Genomic DNA, 19,041 nt, shown 5'->3' with positions numbered 1-19,041 from the left:
TTAGTTAGGCTGATGGGCCTATAAATGTGTGGGTCAGTGGATGCTCCAACTTTGTGTAGAGGGATGACAGTGGATGCCGTCCATTCAGCTGGGATGAAGTCTCCTATAATTAGCAAAAGGCATGTCACTACAATATATGAAAATGTTCATTTAGTTAGTCAAAACAATTATGTGTGTGTGTGTGTGTGTGTGTGTGTGTGTGTGTGCGCGCGCACGCGCAAGTGTGTTTGTATGTGCACAGGCATATTCTGACAGAGAGCAAACCTTACAGGATATATTTAGGAAAGTGCCATAATATGTAAGGCAGTAATTTTCATGATGAAGAATGTTTTGTTGTCATGTGAAAGTCACAATATGAACATCAAAAGATCCACATGCATAGTATAGACTCAAGACAAGTGCTCTGCATTTTACTACAAATACAATGAGAGAAATGTATAACAATTTTAAAATATGTGAAACTGCATACAGTGTTAGAATGCTGTATTAATTATACAAATAAGAATGATGTTAATTGCTTAAGCCGTTCATGAATGATTATAGGTTAGTACTAGGCTAGCTGCCCTTCTGGGCCATTTTAACCCTTGACAGTTTCCGTTGGTGAGAATTAAACCATGCACCTCTTGTCTGGGAGGCAAACACCTTAAATATCATGCAAACCACCTAATTAAATTTCCGTAAGACAGCTTCATCATAATCTTTAATATTCCATTCTCCAAAGTGCCCCATACACTGCCCTACTGGAACTATACCAAAAGATGAACTAAAATGCATGCATAAATAATGCCTCCATTTGCACTTACTCCTGAAATTGCATTAATTTTCACTGATGTTATACGACTCTAAGACAGTGAATTCTCAATAGCAAGTGAGTGGTGATATCCATAAATGTATATCTGTAGTTGATAAATTACTGTGAAGACTTGTCATCTATATCATAGTTGCACGAGATTTTGTGGTTAAGTATATCCATACATACATATATATATATATATATATATATATATATATATATATATATATATAAAATATAAACACGCAGTGTAGCACTGCCATTTTATATTTAACACTTGGAGATAGCTGCAGTAATTCAAGATCCTCGGTGGAATGAGGAAGCAGTTTTAAGGTTATTCCACCTGATGAAAACCTCACCACTTATCAGAAGTAGCTGGTAAGGATCATCAAACCCAGTCTGCAGGTGCAGAATTATTCAGCTATCTTCACCAGAGGAGGCTCTGTGATCTTGAGAGTGATAGATGGACTAGGTCAGGAATGATCTGCTGGGAGACTTTAGTCAGTATAATATTATGACTTAATATTTATGCTGTAAATGCATATTACTGGAATGTGAATACAAACCAGTGAACTGTGGTATTTACAAATATGTATTGCAGCTTTGTGATGCACCCTACTCAGTTTGGCAGAGTTGTGCTGCTGGGTTGTAATGTGATTAAGAGGCATACTTAATTTCCATCCTTCTGAAGTCCTCTCCTCTGAGCCTCAATGAATCACCCACTATGTAGTGCAAACAACTGCAAGGTAGCCCTACAGTGAGTATATTGTAGTTGCACGGTGTTCAGCTTCACAGGTCGAATCTGCTTGGTTTGGATTAATAGCCATGTGGATCCTTCACTGAAGCTGCATAGTAAGAGTATCTTTGCATACCTGTATTAAACCAGGTCTACTATTCATGAGGACCTCCATAAAGTGCAGCATCTTAATTTATAGACGTCTTTACCAACACCATTGCTGCTTAGTTGTGAGTCACTTTATAGATAAGCACTTAAGTTTTACTGTGGGATTCTATAAACTGTATGTAGGTTCTGTGCTGAGCCTACACAGAGTGTCTTCACATACACAACACTGCTCATCTTGCAGCATTGTGCATTAGTACTGTTTCACAGCTAGCACCTGTGTTGCTGGCCACGAAACCTGTACGCTGAATGTGAATCATTCCACAAAACCTTTTCTTGCAAGAAATGTAGTCAAACAGTAAAATAAATGGGGGACAAAGAGCCACAAATAAGGACAGATTTACTTTGTGTTAGCATGCATTTTTCTGAAGGTTATGAAGTACAAAACAGAAATATATGTCATTATATATTGACTTCAGTCTTCAGTGATTTCCTAGTAAATTTCACATTTTACAAGGAACAGCCCTAAAATATGATTCAAACATTTGGACATTCTGCAAAACTCTGGACAGTCTCCCTTTTGTGTTTTAATTTCTTTTTTTAAGCCAGTGTTTGTGCGATGCACTGCTTGGCATAAACATGTTTGGCTGTGCTCACCTGATTTGCATAATGCACAGCAACACACAGACTGGAGGTAGGGACCACCAAGGTTGTAGACAGGACACAGACCGAATCAGACATAACTGGATGCATTCAATTAATAATACTGGCCACCACACAAACATAGTAAGTGATGTTGCATTACAACTAAAAGTGAGGACTTTACAATTGCTACTAAGATGGGGCATATGCAGTCACTAATCCCATGGCAGCAGGTGTTAAGTGTAGGTGGAGTGCACATGGTCCAGTGTTCTAGTATAAGGGTATACAAGTTTTTTTACTGTTCTGAGATTGCAGATTATTGCAATGAAGTGCAACATACAGAACTGTTGTCTCAATCTCCTTAGGAGAGCTATAGACATAGTTCATTTTATTAGCACATTTACACAAGTATCTGTATACCTAATAATCTAGAAATTGCATAGTTTGCCACTGTTGTGTATCGCTTGTCAGCACGCAAACATGCAGTTTGCCAGTGCACACCCTTGGCTACTGTGTTTGTATGATGGTAAGCGATGTGCAACATTTTCAAATGTTGCAAAACCAAAATGTGCACACTCTCACTAAGTGTGAGACATGCAATAGGCGGGAAAACATCAGCATATAAATTGCAATTGGCAGAAAATGCTCATTATACATTACATCTGAGTGATGGTAGACATATCAGGAGTTGTTGCAGAGGGTGTGCACTTTCAGGCCCATCAATGGGGTGTCCAAGAGTCCAAACGTTTTGCTGGACTACTAGTTAATAACCATGGGCCCTGTTGTTGCAGCAAGACTATACAGGCTCAGAATAAAAGTCTGAAGCCTGGAATAGTATTGTCATAGCTTTAACCTGTGTTACAGGTATCCCTCATACTGTTGAGCAATACAGACATCACGTTTATGACCTCTTTAGGAGGAAGCAGGATACCCTCAACCTTTAGATTGGAGAATTTCATACAGGGGACACCCCACAGATGTGTAAGTATTGATTTCAGTGAGTAATTGTAAGAGTTAAAATCTGAATATAGTCAAGAATGGTATTCATAATGGTGTTCTGTTCCTTTCTTGTCCACAGTGGCTGCCGAGTGAGCCTTGAATGTCAGGTCCCATGCTATGCATTTATTAAGGATGCAAGAAGCATGCGGTATGTATGCATCAGAACAGTACTACCTAAATATTTTAATAATAATAATAATAATAATTTGTATAGTAATTCTGTAGCATTAAAAGTTAAGGTATTTAATACAGTTGTATCAAACTGAGCATGCATATACCAAGTGTAAAAGAAATTAGCCTAAAGCAATGGTTCCACATTCACAATTAGCAGTGAGCATGCATCTCTAAACTGTAAAAGGAAATTATACATGCAGTAATCTGTAGGACAAAAGAACAGTGCAGTATTTCAGAATAGTCATCGGTTGTGGGTTCAAAAAACACACTTCATAAATATGCAACACTGTTAGGTTTTCATCATTATTGGAATGTAACTTCATACCTCTATACCAGTTGCACAAATGGCCTTCTGTAAACTGTAATCAGTATAACTGGAACAAATATATGTGCAATATATGCACACATCAAGGATTGATGGCTGCAATCTCTACTATAGTGTGACTACATTAAGAACTGGGTACTCTTAAAAGTAAGGAAGAAACTTGTTAGGACTTTGTATTGTTAAAAGTAAAGGTGACAGTCAAATAATTGTATCAATGTTTTGTATGTCACATATGAAGTTATTAACATTGTCCTTTTTTTCTCTCATCCCAACATCTCTAGCACACTGTCTCTCTCTAGCTCTCTCTCTTTTATTATTGTTTTACCCCACAGCACAGCAGGGTAGGCCTGTCCCAAGGGATCATCCTGCCCCCACTCTACTTGCTACAGTGCCACTACACAGCATGTCTGGTACACAGCCCGGTCGAACCCCCTCTGCTTCCCCTGCACTACCCAGCCTCACAGGCTGATTTGTCCCGGAGAATAGGCCTGTGGCTCCCAAAGGGAGCAGTGACAGAAGTGGTTAGTTCATTTATTTATTTTTATTTATTTGCAGTTTGTTTGCCAGGGTGGTCCATTGGGTCAAAAGGAGCACATTTTCAATGGAGTTCTGGGGAGAAAAGCTCGGGAATAATAAAAAAAATACAAATACAAAAATACAAAAAATACAAATACAATGATAGAAGTCAACAAGATTACAAATTAGAAAATTACAAACTATGAGAGAATTTGGAAAGTTCATAGTAATAAGTTGCAGTGTAGTGGAATTAGAAGAAGCAAATTAGTCATTATCCCCGTCATCCAACAGGAACCACTAGGGATAGTGCATAGGATTGTGTGCCACACTGTGGGTGCACTCCTACATCGGATGGAGCCCATGCTCTCCATCCTCATGCAGAGCACTCATAGGAGATGCAGATTTCGGGCACTGCAGCCTGAAGTGCAGTGTGGTGACAGTGATGACAGTCCACTGGGTGAGGACTAGATTCTCACTGTCAGCCTCCTTGATATGCATGGACTATATTCTCACTGTCAGCCTTCTTGATATGCATGGGACCTGGATTTCACTCCCTCTCCCCAACCATGGTGTTCACCAACCTCATGTGTCATTCACTGTCCTACAGCCCTTCCCCAACATTCCTCTCTCTCTTGCCAAAAAAAAAAAGAAATTGTCCAGTACATAACTCTCCATTTTGCACACGTGTCTTCATGACACACATGATTTGGTCCAATTCTCTATACAACAGATTGTGTTGTTGTTACCCCTCTCTCTGTTGGTAACAGTACAAATTCTAGAAAATTTGTGCATATATGTTCATGTTTTATTCTTGAAGAAATGGATAGCTATGGTTCTTTCTTACATCCTTCCTGCGCATTCATTCCCTCCTTTTACCTCCTTTTTTACCTTAAAAAATGTTGGTGTGCAGTGCGCACCATGGCACAATAATTCTTTAAAGAAAAGAAATGGAAAAGACAGGAAATTGGTGAATTGAGGAGCAAGCAAGGGGAAAATCAAAGTGAAAAGAAGGTGGGAATGTGCTGGAAAGATATAGTAAAGAACCATAGCTATCCATTTCTTCAAGAAAAAAACATGGACATATATGGACAAATTTTGCTGACTTTGGACTGCCACCTCCAGAAAGAGGATTGACCACAACATGATTTGTTATATATGGAATTGGATTGGATCAGGTGTGTCATGAAGAATGAAGGCACATGTCAAAATGGAGAGTTATGTATGGGATGATTTTATTGGTAGGGGGGTGTTGGGGAAGGGATGTAGGAATGTTTGGGTCAGGTAAGTGGGGTAGGTGAGGAAGCAATTGCTGACAGACAAGACAAACAGGACAAAAGTCATGGATGGTGAAGGACACATGGGATGGATGAATACTATGGTTGGGTGAGGATGTGAAGATCATGAACCCATGGACATCAAGTTTGGTGACAGTGAGAACCAAGTCATCACCCACTGCACTGTCATTGTCACCTCACTGCACCAATGGCTACTGTGTCTGACATCTGTGCCTCTTGTGTTATTTAATACAGTGATTGAGAGCAGTGTCTTCATCTGGCTTAGGTGTGCACCAATTGTGTGGTGCACAGTCCTATGCACCAAGCCTGGCAGTTCATTGTGGGTGATAAACTCACCACCTCTGCCATTGCTTCTGGTGGGAACCACTGGCCTAACCTGCAGGGCAGAACTACCTGAGGGGCTGGGTAGTGCAGGGGTGGTAAAGGGAGTGTACCAGAGGATCCTCTGGGACAGGCCTACCCCATTGTGCTGTGGGGGGGAAGAATAAAAAATAAAAAATAAATAAATAAAAAAAGAGAAAAAGGGATTGGGGTGAGAAAAAAAAGGACCACATTAGTAACTTCATATGTGACATACAAAACATTCATACAAATATTTGACTCAATTCTGTTACCTTTGCTTTTAACAGTACCAACTCCTAGAAAATACCTTTGTTTCCTGTTAAGACTACCCAGCTCCTAACAGATGCACAATATACTACAGATTGCAGTAAGCAATCCTTGATGTGTGCATATATTGCACATATGCGTGTACCAATTATACTGATTACAGTTTATAATAAGCCAATGGTGACACTACTTTAGAGGTCTGATGTTACATTTTAATATCAATGAAAACATAGCAATATTGTGTGTTTAGGAAGTATGAATTCTGAAGAAACAACCTGTGACAGCTCTGTAATACTGAACTATTATTTTGGCCTACAGAGTAATGCATGCATACTTTCTACTGCAGTTTAAAAATGAATGCTCAATTTGATACAACTGTATAATTCACCAATAAATGTGCCTTAACTTTTAATGCTAAAATAAGCCTACTGTTGGGATGCATACATGCCATGCATCTTGGTTCACACATTCAGTTCTAGGTCTATGGTGGCTGTGGAAAAAACAGAAGACAATACTGTTAAGCATTCCAATCCTAACTATAGCCAGCTTTTAACTCTAACAAGTAATCTCTGTAAGTGATACTTACACATCTGTGGGGTGCCCCCAGTCATACATTATTCGATGCAATAGTAGAGTGTACCCCTCTTCTTCATCCTGAGGGCTCTGTAGTGATTTCTATACTGTTCACCAGTGGAGATACTGGTAGCATTGGTCAGAGCCTGGGCCAGACTATTCCATGACTCTGCCTTGTACTATGAGCCACAATAGTCCCTCGGCAAAAGCCTGGGCACATATTCATTCACTAGGAGTCCAACAAACATTTTAGACTGCTGGACATCCCATCTTTAAACACAGCATCTTAAAAAACATCCAGGAATGCTTGTCATGCCTTTCACAGATCAAGACCATTGTAGAATGATGTTTTCCCACTAATTGCAAGTATTGTGCTTACTGGGAGTATGCACTTTCTGGATTTGCAAAATTTGAAAGTGTTGTGCATTGCTTACCATCACCCAAACACATTGTGCAAGAGTACGAGCTGCTGGGAAATGTGTTTCCATGATGGACAATAGTATTAATTGAATGTATTCAGTATATGTTTGTGGCTGACTGGGTTCTGTCTTCTACCTACGTGGCCCATTACCACTTTAAACAGAAATGAAATGTGCAAAGCCAAAGCCATTTGTGCTAAATGGTGCATTGCACAGATGCACAGACAGTGCTACCCACCCCCCAAAAAAGGGAAATATAAAAAATGGAGAACTAGTTGAAATGCCGGAAATCAATATATTGCATACACAGAAGAAAATGTTAGTACACAATATCTATGATTACGTAGGTCTGGATCCCAGCTCTCACGGCAATGTACCATCAGAAAACAGGAGGGGGTCTGATACATCTTTGTCCCACAAACAGCTTTGCAGCAAATATATGACATAATTCCTCACAGAACCAAGTGCAACTGAATGCACACAGATATCAAGGCATGACTTGTTATTTTTAAATGTATTTTATTTAATATATTTGCATATAGTGCACTTAGTGATTACAGAACCTGTTATGATTATTCCTTGTAAATATACAGCTGTGTTCTACCTTTCTGTGTTTCTTGGTCATTCATCAGTTATCTGACCAGTACTCAAAAACATGCAGTGAGTAAGCCAGTCTCTATCATGTACCTTAAAATTTGTGAGGATATTAACTGGGAGTACTATGATATGCAGTTGCCATTAAATTAATGGAAGGTTGGATGGGACAAACAAGCATAGACTGCTGTTTTGGGGGTGGGAGCAAAGGTGGCTTCCTATCATGGCACATGCAATGGTATAATCTTCTTTCGAGGGGGGTGGACCCAGGCTGAGTTACTGTTATGACACAAACAAGGATATGTTACTTTTGTTACTCTTTTTGTTTTGCATCCTGCTGGTATGATCTTGTGTGGGTGGTGAAGCTGGAAACTGCTATGTGTCTCATTACTTTCAAACTTCTCTCTGTTATGATTTCCCATTACAAATGTATGGTGCTAAACTGAGGGCATGCAGTGATCTTCATTACTTTGGGAAGGATATCAATGTGTGAATCTTTGAGACATAAGGCCTACTACATGTTAATGGACACATACAAGTCAAATAACTTTCTGCTGCCACATGTGACATTAATTTCTGTACAAATCTCCCTCCTTGTAGTTACTGTATCAAGTGATGAAATACAAGGAGATGTCATAATATTACTATGCAAGACAGTACATGTTCAGGACTTATCTTGCAAATGCAGCAGTTGCCACAGTGTTAATTCAGGACTGACTGTGATGCAAACAGTGCACAGCCAATACATGGGGAGGTAAAGGCTGTGGCTCTGAGTTGAGGCCGGCAGAGGTTGCAAGATTCCTGTATTGTGTACTTGTCCACCCTGTAACACTCTACAGTGTCCATGATGTGTATGCTGTGATACGTTAAATGTGGCCTGAAAACACTACTCCATCTTGGCCCAGGCCAATTGGCAGCAACAGGAGCATTGTCTGCAGGCTGTAGCACATACAAATGGAATTAAACAGCACCAGCTCCTAACAGTTTGTCTGTGTAGACTTTGTTTCTATACTCAACTACTTTTTAAATTCACAGGAAAAACCAGCATGGAGTCGACATGGCTTGTTGAATAGCTCCACCAGATCGGCCGATTAGCATGAAATTCAGCTGCTTATGCTGTAATTAGCATCTCTGAAACACGGCCTAAACAGATGCAATCCATTCATAATCTACTCCATTATAAAAAGGCAAATGTGTAGCTAACCAAACTGATGGTGAGGATACTTTCTACATGTTTAGAAAAGCAAAATATTTCCAAAGCTATCTTTACAGATGAATATTGCACTCCTGCAAGTATGCTGTCATTTTTTACCTACATAATGTATATGCTGGAACATATTAATGAATAGTGTGAAGCAAAGCCGTTTACACTATCTGCATGCAATAGTTAGAAGTGTACTGATGGTAGGGCCATGTTTGTCAAGCCATTTCAGAGGTACAAATGATTGACAATACATGAAAATAGTAAGCTGTGAGAAACATATGTACAAATGATTTAGGGATAAGTCCTTTGAATTCAAGTTTAGCATTTCAAATGTTTTATTTGTAAAATGGTTCATGTGCCTATCTTTTATTGGGTAGAAGGAGCAAAGGTGAAGTTACTGTTATGCCACAAATTAGAATGGACTGTTGTTTTGGGGACAGTACAGTTGAGTTACTGCTATGGCACATACAAGGATAGGTTGCTCTTTCCATTCTACTTGTTTTGCATCTGCCTGTTTTTAGTATTTCATATCTGTAGTATGTTTTATGTTTTTCCAGTAGGTACTACTGACTGCCTACCTTAACTATTTTATCTGGTAAAAGTTACTTTGTATTTATGTGATACTTATGTGTATTATCATTCTGTTGTCTTTTAGGACTGGAAATGTCATTGAGGTGCATATCCCCCTTCAGTGAGACCAAGAATACAATAATTGTTGATACTGTCCATCAACAATGGAGATTTTCTTCTCGTAAAGGGTCATCTCAATATGCTAGAGAAGCTGAGACTATGGCAGCAGACCATTGTAAACATAGATGCCATGGTTGACCACGGATGAACTTACAAGCAGGTGTGCCACGGGGCCACTGACATGATAACATCTGTATGCAGGTGTGGAGCTGCTGTTGCCTGAGACCAGAGGGTAACCCAAAAAGGGCCTGTTATAGAAGTACCTCTCACCCCAATGAGGAATTCCTGGCAAATCTTCTACAGCAGAACAACCCACAGCAGAGTGGCCACAAATATGTGATTCATGCAGGCACTCCTCCTTTTCAGTCCTGGCGATCTTTCAGGTAGGCTTTGTTATATGGCCAGTTCAATACTGTTGTATAGTAAAACAATTGAAATAAAAGCTACTTCTGTGTCACATGTCTTTATTTTGGGGGGGCGTTGAAGATTGATACAGTGATGAGCTCAGTTTGGAGTTGTCAGGCATGTTCTTGTTGAACTAATACTTACTGCAGATTTAGAGACGTACATGTAGTACCCCCTATCTTACTGTTAAATGTGATGATGTTGGCCTTACCTCTTTCTTAACTTATTTTAGGACCATCAGGAATCTAGCGATGTATGACTCCTGCAGATGGTAAGGCAAATAAAGTTATTTCAATACTGCAGAGCAATTTCTAGAAATATAGTATGTAATTTTAGGCCTGTTGTATGTACTGCTGTACTGTCTGTAATCTTGGCAGCACTGTTAGTTGTTTAGCATATATTGCACCATCATAGTGCAGGTATTAATGTATGCCTGTGTTTTTCCATTTTTATCACAAGTTATCATGACAGTTGGAGTGTGGGCCCTGTGCCACCTGATGCCAGTGTCTCATCATACACTGATGATGATGATGACAAAATTGAGTCACAGTCGGGGGATGGAGAGGTTGAATCTGCCACAGCAATTCACATCCAGCCACCCCCTTCTTTTTTCCCAGAGACAGCCAGTAAGCCAACACTTACCCAATCCACAGAGGCCAGAGATATAGGACATGTGGAGGGTGATAACATTGAGCAGAAAAGTGTGGCTACTGTGGCTTCAGTGCCTGTTGAGTCTTGCCGTAGACAAAGTGTTGGTGAGGTGCCACAAAGCAGGGTTGATGGGGTGCTTGGAGGAGCCTACTGTCCCTCCTCCATCTGGTGCAGTTGTCTTTTCCCGTGTCACACAGTGTATGCTTATGGCCATCCAGGAGGAACAGGGATGTTCAGAAAGGCCCTCCAGACAAATGCTCAGGGTTGTGGATGTGGCACAATCTGACATGTACGACTGTTTCCACCATGTCTCTGATTCCATGGATCAGATGAAGGACACATTGGAGCAAAGGTGTCTGTTATAGACTGAGGGGTGTCTGTCAGTGAATAAACAATGTCTGTGATGTAACATCTGCTGGGAGGGAGAACTGCATTCTCATGGACATAGGTCAGCCACAACATCTGCTGATAGCCAATGTGGCTGTTGTCGATCACACTCCCGTAGTGGCAGTACTTGCACTGGTCCATCAGTGAGTGTGCTGTCCAAATCCCGACATGGCAGGACATGGGGTCATGGTGCTGGGTATTCTCATGAAGGGATCATGTCTAGCAGACATTGGCCCAGGTAGCAGCACTCCATCTGACCTTTGATGTGGAGGTGCCAGTGCAACTCCTGGCAGAGCCAATTCTTGTGTTTGGGGTGACAATGATGAACTGCCACCTCTAACATGCATGGTACACACCTGTTCAACATACCAAGATGCAGAGATAGCACTGAGCTTGACTATGTTCATGCAGACTCTCGCACTCCACTTTCACATGGAGAACCCTACAGACACACACAAATACACATAAACACACACACACACACACACACACACACACACACACACACACACCCTGTTTACTTCCCTTTTTCCCTCATACACACTCACCAAGCTTTTGTGTCAGCCTAGACTTCTTGCCCCCCCCCCCCAGCATCTTGTGCAAGTGACGATAACTGTGCCATATCCCTGTTTTCTCTCCTTTGGATTCAGGGATACAAAAGCTTTGTGTCTGATTCACTGTGTACATAGGTACACTAGTGCTTAGTATATTTGCATCTGTGTTCTTGAATTGATAATTGTACCTGCCAGTTATATTTTTCTTTGACAAATGATACAGTGGATAGCATCATCATGTCAGCACTTTCTAGTGGATTTTCTTGTAAGGGTTGTGAAGTCAGGAACTGCAATGTGTGTTATTACTTTATAACATTTTCCTTTAATGTTTTCCAGTACATATGTATGGTTCATATCATAAAACATGCCATCACATTCAGATCTCAGGATAGTATGACAGCACTGTAGTCAAACTCATCAGAACACTAATACATTATAATGCTCTCTTTTGCAGGAACCTTACCAGACACATGCAGCAGCTGGACAGACCACAGAGCTTTCTCATCAATATTCTACAAAAGGGCCTTACAGAAACAGATGCTTGGTGCCAGAGCCATGGACTCAAGCTTAATGCCAGGAAAGGTATAGTTATCCCCTTTGGGAAAAAAACATGTACCCATGAATTGCCACATAGGTGGCAGTACACTAAACACCGAAATTGTGATGAGAGACTTAGGGATACTGGTGGACAGTGGTCTCACCTTTGATAACCACATCGCCACAACAGTCAGGAAATCCTTCTATGTGGCACACCTCATCACTAAAGGCTTTTCATCTAGAAAAAAGGAGGTCATTGTCCCACTGTACGCATCCCTCATTAGACCCATTATAGAGTGCAATGCCCCATTTGGTATGTACCTTACAATACATCTGCAACAGCTGGAAAGCCTGCAGAAATACCTTACTGAAAGAATTACAAGCCTAAATCAGATGCCCTATGCTGACAATCTAAAAAAAACTACAGCTATACTCTGTGGCATGTTGTTTACTCAGAGGTGTTCTCTGCTTAACATACAGGGCCATGTCAAACCCTGAGCTGTTGGACATGCTTCAATTAAAGAAATTCCAATCCCTCAGAGACAAATGCTCCAGGGATCTAAACCTTGTCATCACAATGAACAAAACATGCTGGAGGGATAGGTTCCTGACCCAGAGACTCCCCATACTCTGGAATAGACTGCCAATACATGTCAAGCAGAGCGCCTCCTTGGCCCTCTTCAAAAGGAACATTGACGATTGGATAGGAGATAGGAAATTCAACCCAGCGATCACGTCAGTCACCCTTCTAGACAGGGGTCCAGGGAAATAAATATTATGGGAAGAAATATCCAGGGAATTGTTATGTCTGGGCTTGTATAGGCCTTAGGTCCGATAGCTTGTACTAACCTATAAACCTAAGATAACATAGGGCCTACTAACCATGACATAATTTATGTGGGTAGAATAAAAGACATGCCACTGACATCTGCCTTATATTGTACTAAATTGTAACTATTATTCTAAGCCTACTACTTTTGATTTAAGCCTTTGGGCTTCAGGCCAGTTGTTTCACATTAAGAAGGTTTGTAGTCTACACTCTTGTGGCAGGAGACAGTAACCTCTGCCCTTCTGAGCTGGGAATTGTTGGTTGAATTCGTATTGTGGCAGTTGTTCTAAGTGTCTTTGTTATGGTTTAAGCACGGCATCCAAACCAGTTATTTTACATTAGGAAGGTTTGTGATGTAGACTCTTGTGACAGGGGAGTATAGTCTACATGCTTCTAAGCAGGGAATTGCTGGTTGAAGGCTTATTATGTCTGTTATTATGAAAGTGTCTTAGTTCTGGTTTAAGCACTTGGGTTTCATACCACTTATTTCACACTATGAAGGCTTGCTATTTACACTCTTGTTGGTGCTTTCTACTGAATTGTTGCATTATTTAAACTATTTGTTCTTCTGTTGTGATTGTGATTTTCTGCACTTTGGATTTCAAGTACTTCTGCATTTTATAGCATAGGCTTGATACAGGCTTGCTGAAGCTAGACTATTTGGTGTCATTGGAGCACTAAAACCAGTTCTCTTACATTAAGAAGCACCCCCCCTGCACCCTTGTGGCAGAACTTTGCAGCCAATAACCAATCTGAGTTGGGGATTGCTGGAATAAGGCTCAATCTCAGTTTTTCCCTTTACTTTTTTACAGCAGTTTAGCTTCACTTGAATTCCAGCATTGTGTTTTGCTAGGTTTGCACTAAGTTTACCATAGCTTCTCAGAACTTGCAATGCAGCCCTGCGAGCAACTCAGTTGTGCATTGTGAAACATTGACACAGTTTTGTATCCCTAGCCCTCTATAGAACAGAAACATTTTGTTAGCCTTACACCAAAACCTGGTCCATCTAGCGCACTCCTCACTAGTTACTACAGTATATACCCTCCATAATGGTTGGACAGTTTCCCACCATTTCACTAGGCAGCCTGCTTTACATGGGCATCCAGAGACAACATAGCAATTGCCTAATGTGTACTGACAAACAGTGCTAAAACAAACTAATACAACCTGTGAGAGCTGTATGTATGAATATGGAATCAGTTGTTTCACTTAACAAGGAACCAGATATCAAACATGTTGTCAACACACAATTCACCTCTTGCACATAACAAGCTCACATCACATAAGCCCACATGCAAGAGGTACTTGCTAGAAACCTAACTAAAGAGCAGGGACCTCCCAAGCAAAAACTTTCTGCACACAGTGTAGACCCAACAGAATCTACTACACATAATACATGCACATGTGTCTCAGCCAATAAGACCCTCAGGCAAAACACCTCAAAACCAAATGTCTTGCTCATAAGCACCTCCTTAGTGAAACACACAGATGTCCCTCCCACCAGGCTGGATAAGGAGAAGGTCACAGTCAGCTGCCTGTCAGGTGCCAGGGTCCATCAGATCAGGGATGCACTATAGTCATTGAACAGCAAGTACCATTATGACTTATTCATATTCCATGTTGCAGTGATTAACTAGAGATGTACCTCACTGTACTGTATGAAGGTGCTTACATCCCCCCATACAGGCTTTTTTAGGCAATGTCAGAACAACTAAATTCTCAATGTAAAAGAATCCAGTAGAGTCAAACTGAAGGTTATGCTGCTTAATGCAAGGACTGTAAATCAGAAACTGCACTCACTGAAAGAACTCCTTACCTTGGAAGATGCCCATGAATGTGCAGTCACACAGATATGGTTCAAGGCCGCAGAGAGCCCCCCTGGCCATGCAAGGTTACAATGTCTTCTAGACATTCAGACATTAAAATGAGCATGAAAGAACAAAAGGCAGAGGTGTATACATCTTCATTAAAGACAAATACACCACAAGATTGGTTAAAGAGTACAACTCTGTAGCACTACTGCAAGTCTAACTAACTGTATGCAAACCTCCCTTCCATATCATTGTTAGCTACAGGTCCCACACCATGAACCATGAGTACCCATCTGCCTACTTAATCCTCAGTAGCAGAAAGGATGAAACATTTATCCAAAGCAAAGTATAGCCTCTTAACTGATATCATAAATAGTTGCAAACCCCCTGCTACCACTGTAAACAATGACTGCTGTACATAGTTTTACACAAATGGTCTGTCTAGACACCTATACAAATGTATAGAGACAGCTGAATGTAAACAGATCAAAACAACATCCTCACAGAAAACAAGCCATCCTGGTGGGCATCAAGCATACATATGTTATACAACATGTGGGAGAAAGTAATGTCTAAGAACAAGAGGGAACTGACTCAGCAGAGGAAGGGCACCCTTCACAGCTTGAACAAGGAAATTAGATGTCTTGTAAAGTCCTATAAAGCCATGTATAAACCTAAACTAGCATCCTTAGCTAAAGATAATCGGGAGACATTATTTGGCTACATCAGAAATCTATGAGAAGAGCCAGCTTTTTTGCCAAATTACTAGTGGATGGTACCACTCATACTGACCCTGAGGACATCACAAACCTGCTACCAGACAATTTGAGTAAACGTTACCCCTCTGTCCCCACCAGACATACCCAAAGGCATACCTGTCATCAGTCCTCTACCTAGTATCACCAAAGAACAGTTCATAACCACACTCTCCATGAGCCTCTATGGGACTGGATAACATGCCAGACTGCCTAATAAATGGTCTGAAACAGGACCTAGTGAACCAGTTGGCAGTCTCTTCAACCACAGTAAGTACTGGCTTTGTCACAACAGAGATGAACACAACAATAGTAATTCTATTGCACAAAAGTGGTATGTCAACCAACACTGAGTACTATAGACCCCTGAGACTCACCAGCTGTATCTGCCAGACCATGGAGAGAATAATCACGGACCTTATCAATAAAGATATAGGTGACCTACAAACTGTTTTCCCCACAAAATTTGGCTTCGTTAAGTATAGATCATGCTTATTAAAACCTGGTGGATTACTTCAACAATGTCACCAAAGCCCTGGATGAAGGCAAAACATTACATACAGGCAATCCTGACATAACCAAGGATTTGATAAATCCCCACTCAGGCATCATTGATAAACTCAAAGAGTTGGGAATTAACCCACATGCCACTAGTTTGTTAGCCAAATGGATCACCAACAGAACACATACAGTTAAATTTGGGGATTCCACCTCTAGTAGAAGACCCGTTACCACTAGTGTACTACAAGGATTTGTGCTGGGCCCCCTACTGTTTGGAATGTATTTCTCAGATCTCCAGGGGAAAATAGATGGCCTGTGGATTACCATGTTCAAAGATGACTGCAAACTGGGTGCAAACATTGAATCCCCCAATGATGTTGACATACTGCAAAAATGCCTTACAAAGACAAAAGATTGGCACCAAACCCACATACACAAAATTAATGCTAAATAATGTGTTATTATCCCTTACAGACAAGTGGAAGTCCTTACACATTACAATATTAACAGTAACACCCTTAGCTAAAACACTGTGGTTAGAGATTCCAGAACAAAGGTTGATAGCACCATTAACTGTGATCACCATGTGTCCACAGTGGTAAGGAAGGCCTTCTATGTTCCACATCTCATAAGTAAGGGCATCACATCCAGAGCTAAGGATGTCATAATGCCTCTGTACTCATCCCTGATAAGGCCACTAATAGAGTATAATGCTCCCTCATGTATGTATCTCACCAGACATTTGCAGCAGCTGGAGAGACTTCAGAGGTTTCTCACCAAGACAATCCAGGGCCTGAAATATATGACTTGCATGGACAGATGGAAGGCCCTGTCACTGTACTCTGTATCTTAAAGGTTGCAGAGAGTTAACTTGTGCCTGGCCTACAGAGCATTCTCAGACCCTGGCCTAATAGAAATGCTGCATATCCACAAGTCACATAGGACAAGATTTACTCACTCTGGGAATCTTAACTAGCCTGCAACATTAACAGGATATGCTGGAGTGACAGATATGTCTCTCAGAGATTGCCACTCCTCTGGAAAAAAATCCCAATTCACATAAAACAGAGCTACTCAATGACACTATTTAAGTATAACTTAGCCAGTTGGATGGGAGAACATAAATTTACCCTGGCTGCGTCACACATGTCCCTCTTGGATAAGGGCATATTATATCAGCATTGTCTGTTGAGCATGTGGTGGTATATCAGCATTATCTGTTAAGCATATGGTGATAATAGTGTCCCACATGGGGGAGTAAAAGATCTCTGTTATGTCAAGTAACATCACACACACACACACACACACACACACACACACACACACACACACACACACACACACACACACACACACAGCTGACTGCAGTCAGAACAGAACTCCTACATCTTTGAGTACACAGTACTCTATGCAAAAACCACAGTTCAAGTCTGACTTTTACATGGCTGCAGGTGAACTTAAAGTGGATGACATCAGCATTGCATGTTGGAGAGAAGAAGTTGGGTGGCCTGCCTGAAATGGATGTGTAGGCAGGTGCAAGTATCAAAATACTGTCAATTTATGGGATTAGGATGGTAACTGCAGAATGCACTCTTGCTCTTTAGGCTGGAGACACACACATGCACATACACATACACACACACACACACACACACACACACACACACACACACACACACACACGCGTGCACACACATGCACACTTCCAGTTGACTACAGTGAGAACAGAAACCTCTATATCTAAGTACACAGACTACAGAACACAGTACTTTATGCCGGAGCCACAACAGAAGTCTGACTTTTACATGGCTGCAGGTTAATTTATGGTAGATGAAATAAACAGGTCACGTGGGGGACACAACAGGTTGGGATGTCTGCTTAGGCACATAGATTCATCGGTTTATATGAGGCCAGTAGCCTTAGTGTAGTGTATGTCCTAGGTGTGTAGAAGCCTGGCTGTGTAAAAACATAAACACCCTTATTGAGCATAGTTGGATGTTTGGGTTTAGCAGAGCAAAGTTGTCAGCACCACCAACTGGCCTTGTCCATGAGGGAGCAGACAACATTATATATTACACCTTGTAGTGTGGTTTATATATGTGTGTATAAAATATTGAGCCTCAAGGGCTGTACTGGTTGTGGGGGTGGGGGGTGAATAACACGTGTATGTTTTGTGAATACATAGCATACACTTAGAATGTGGCCTGAATTTCTAATGTTGCTACATGTAGTTTTATGTAATACAAAGGAAATGGACAATAAATACTAATAAGAAAACATCATATTAACAGTTCCATAGCTCAGTGAGCAGTGGATTTGCATGATGGTTAACAAAGTATACACTCATATGAGTAACACCTGATTGAGTGTTAGTAAATGGTGCACAAACATGAACCACATTGCTAATGCCAGTAAAATTAATGCTATATGACATATAGTGAAATCAAACTCAGGATCATGTGTATACCAGTCCTATACTTACACCTGTTGCCACAAGAATGTTGAGGAAATAGTTGTCTATGTTGCATTAAATTGCTGTAAACTGCAATGTCACAGCAGTAAAACAAAGGATGCACACTCTGTAATAGAACGCAGTACCATCTGTACTCCAAGCTGGGTTTAATTGAATTTAATTTAATTGACCATTAATTGAATATATAAAATTACTATTCTTGGCTGTCTGCTTCACAGGTGGTCTGCCACACTTTGTGCAAACCAGAGAAACACAGCCATTTGTGCTATACGGCACATTATGCAAAAGCATCAATGAAAGAGGAGAGAAATAAGAAAGAAAACCTTAGTAATGGACATATATGAGTAAAATAAGTGCCTGCTGTCACATGTTAAAGTACTTTATGTACAAATTCACCACTATTTACTTCATTAGTGCACCAAATTAAGATATACAAGGATATGTCATATTATTATTACAGAATA

This window comes from Protopterus annectens, chromosome 1.part2 (assembly GCF_019279795.1).
Source record: "Protopterus annectens isolate FY-2018-M chromosome 1.part2, PAN1.0, whole genome shotgun sequence".
Taxonomy (NCBI): Eukaryota; Metazoa; Chordata; order Ceratodontiformes; family Protopteridae; genus Protopterus; species Protopterus annectens.
The sequence above is the reverse complement of the archived record's forward strand: the minus strand, read 5'-3'. Positions refer to the sequence as shown.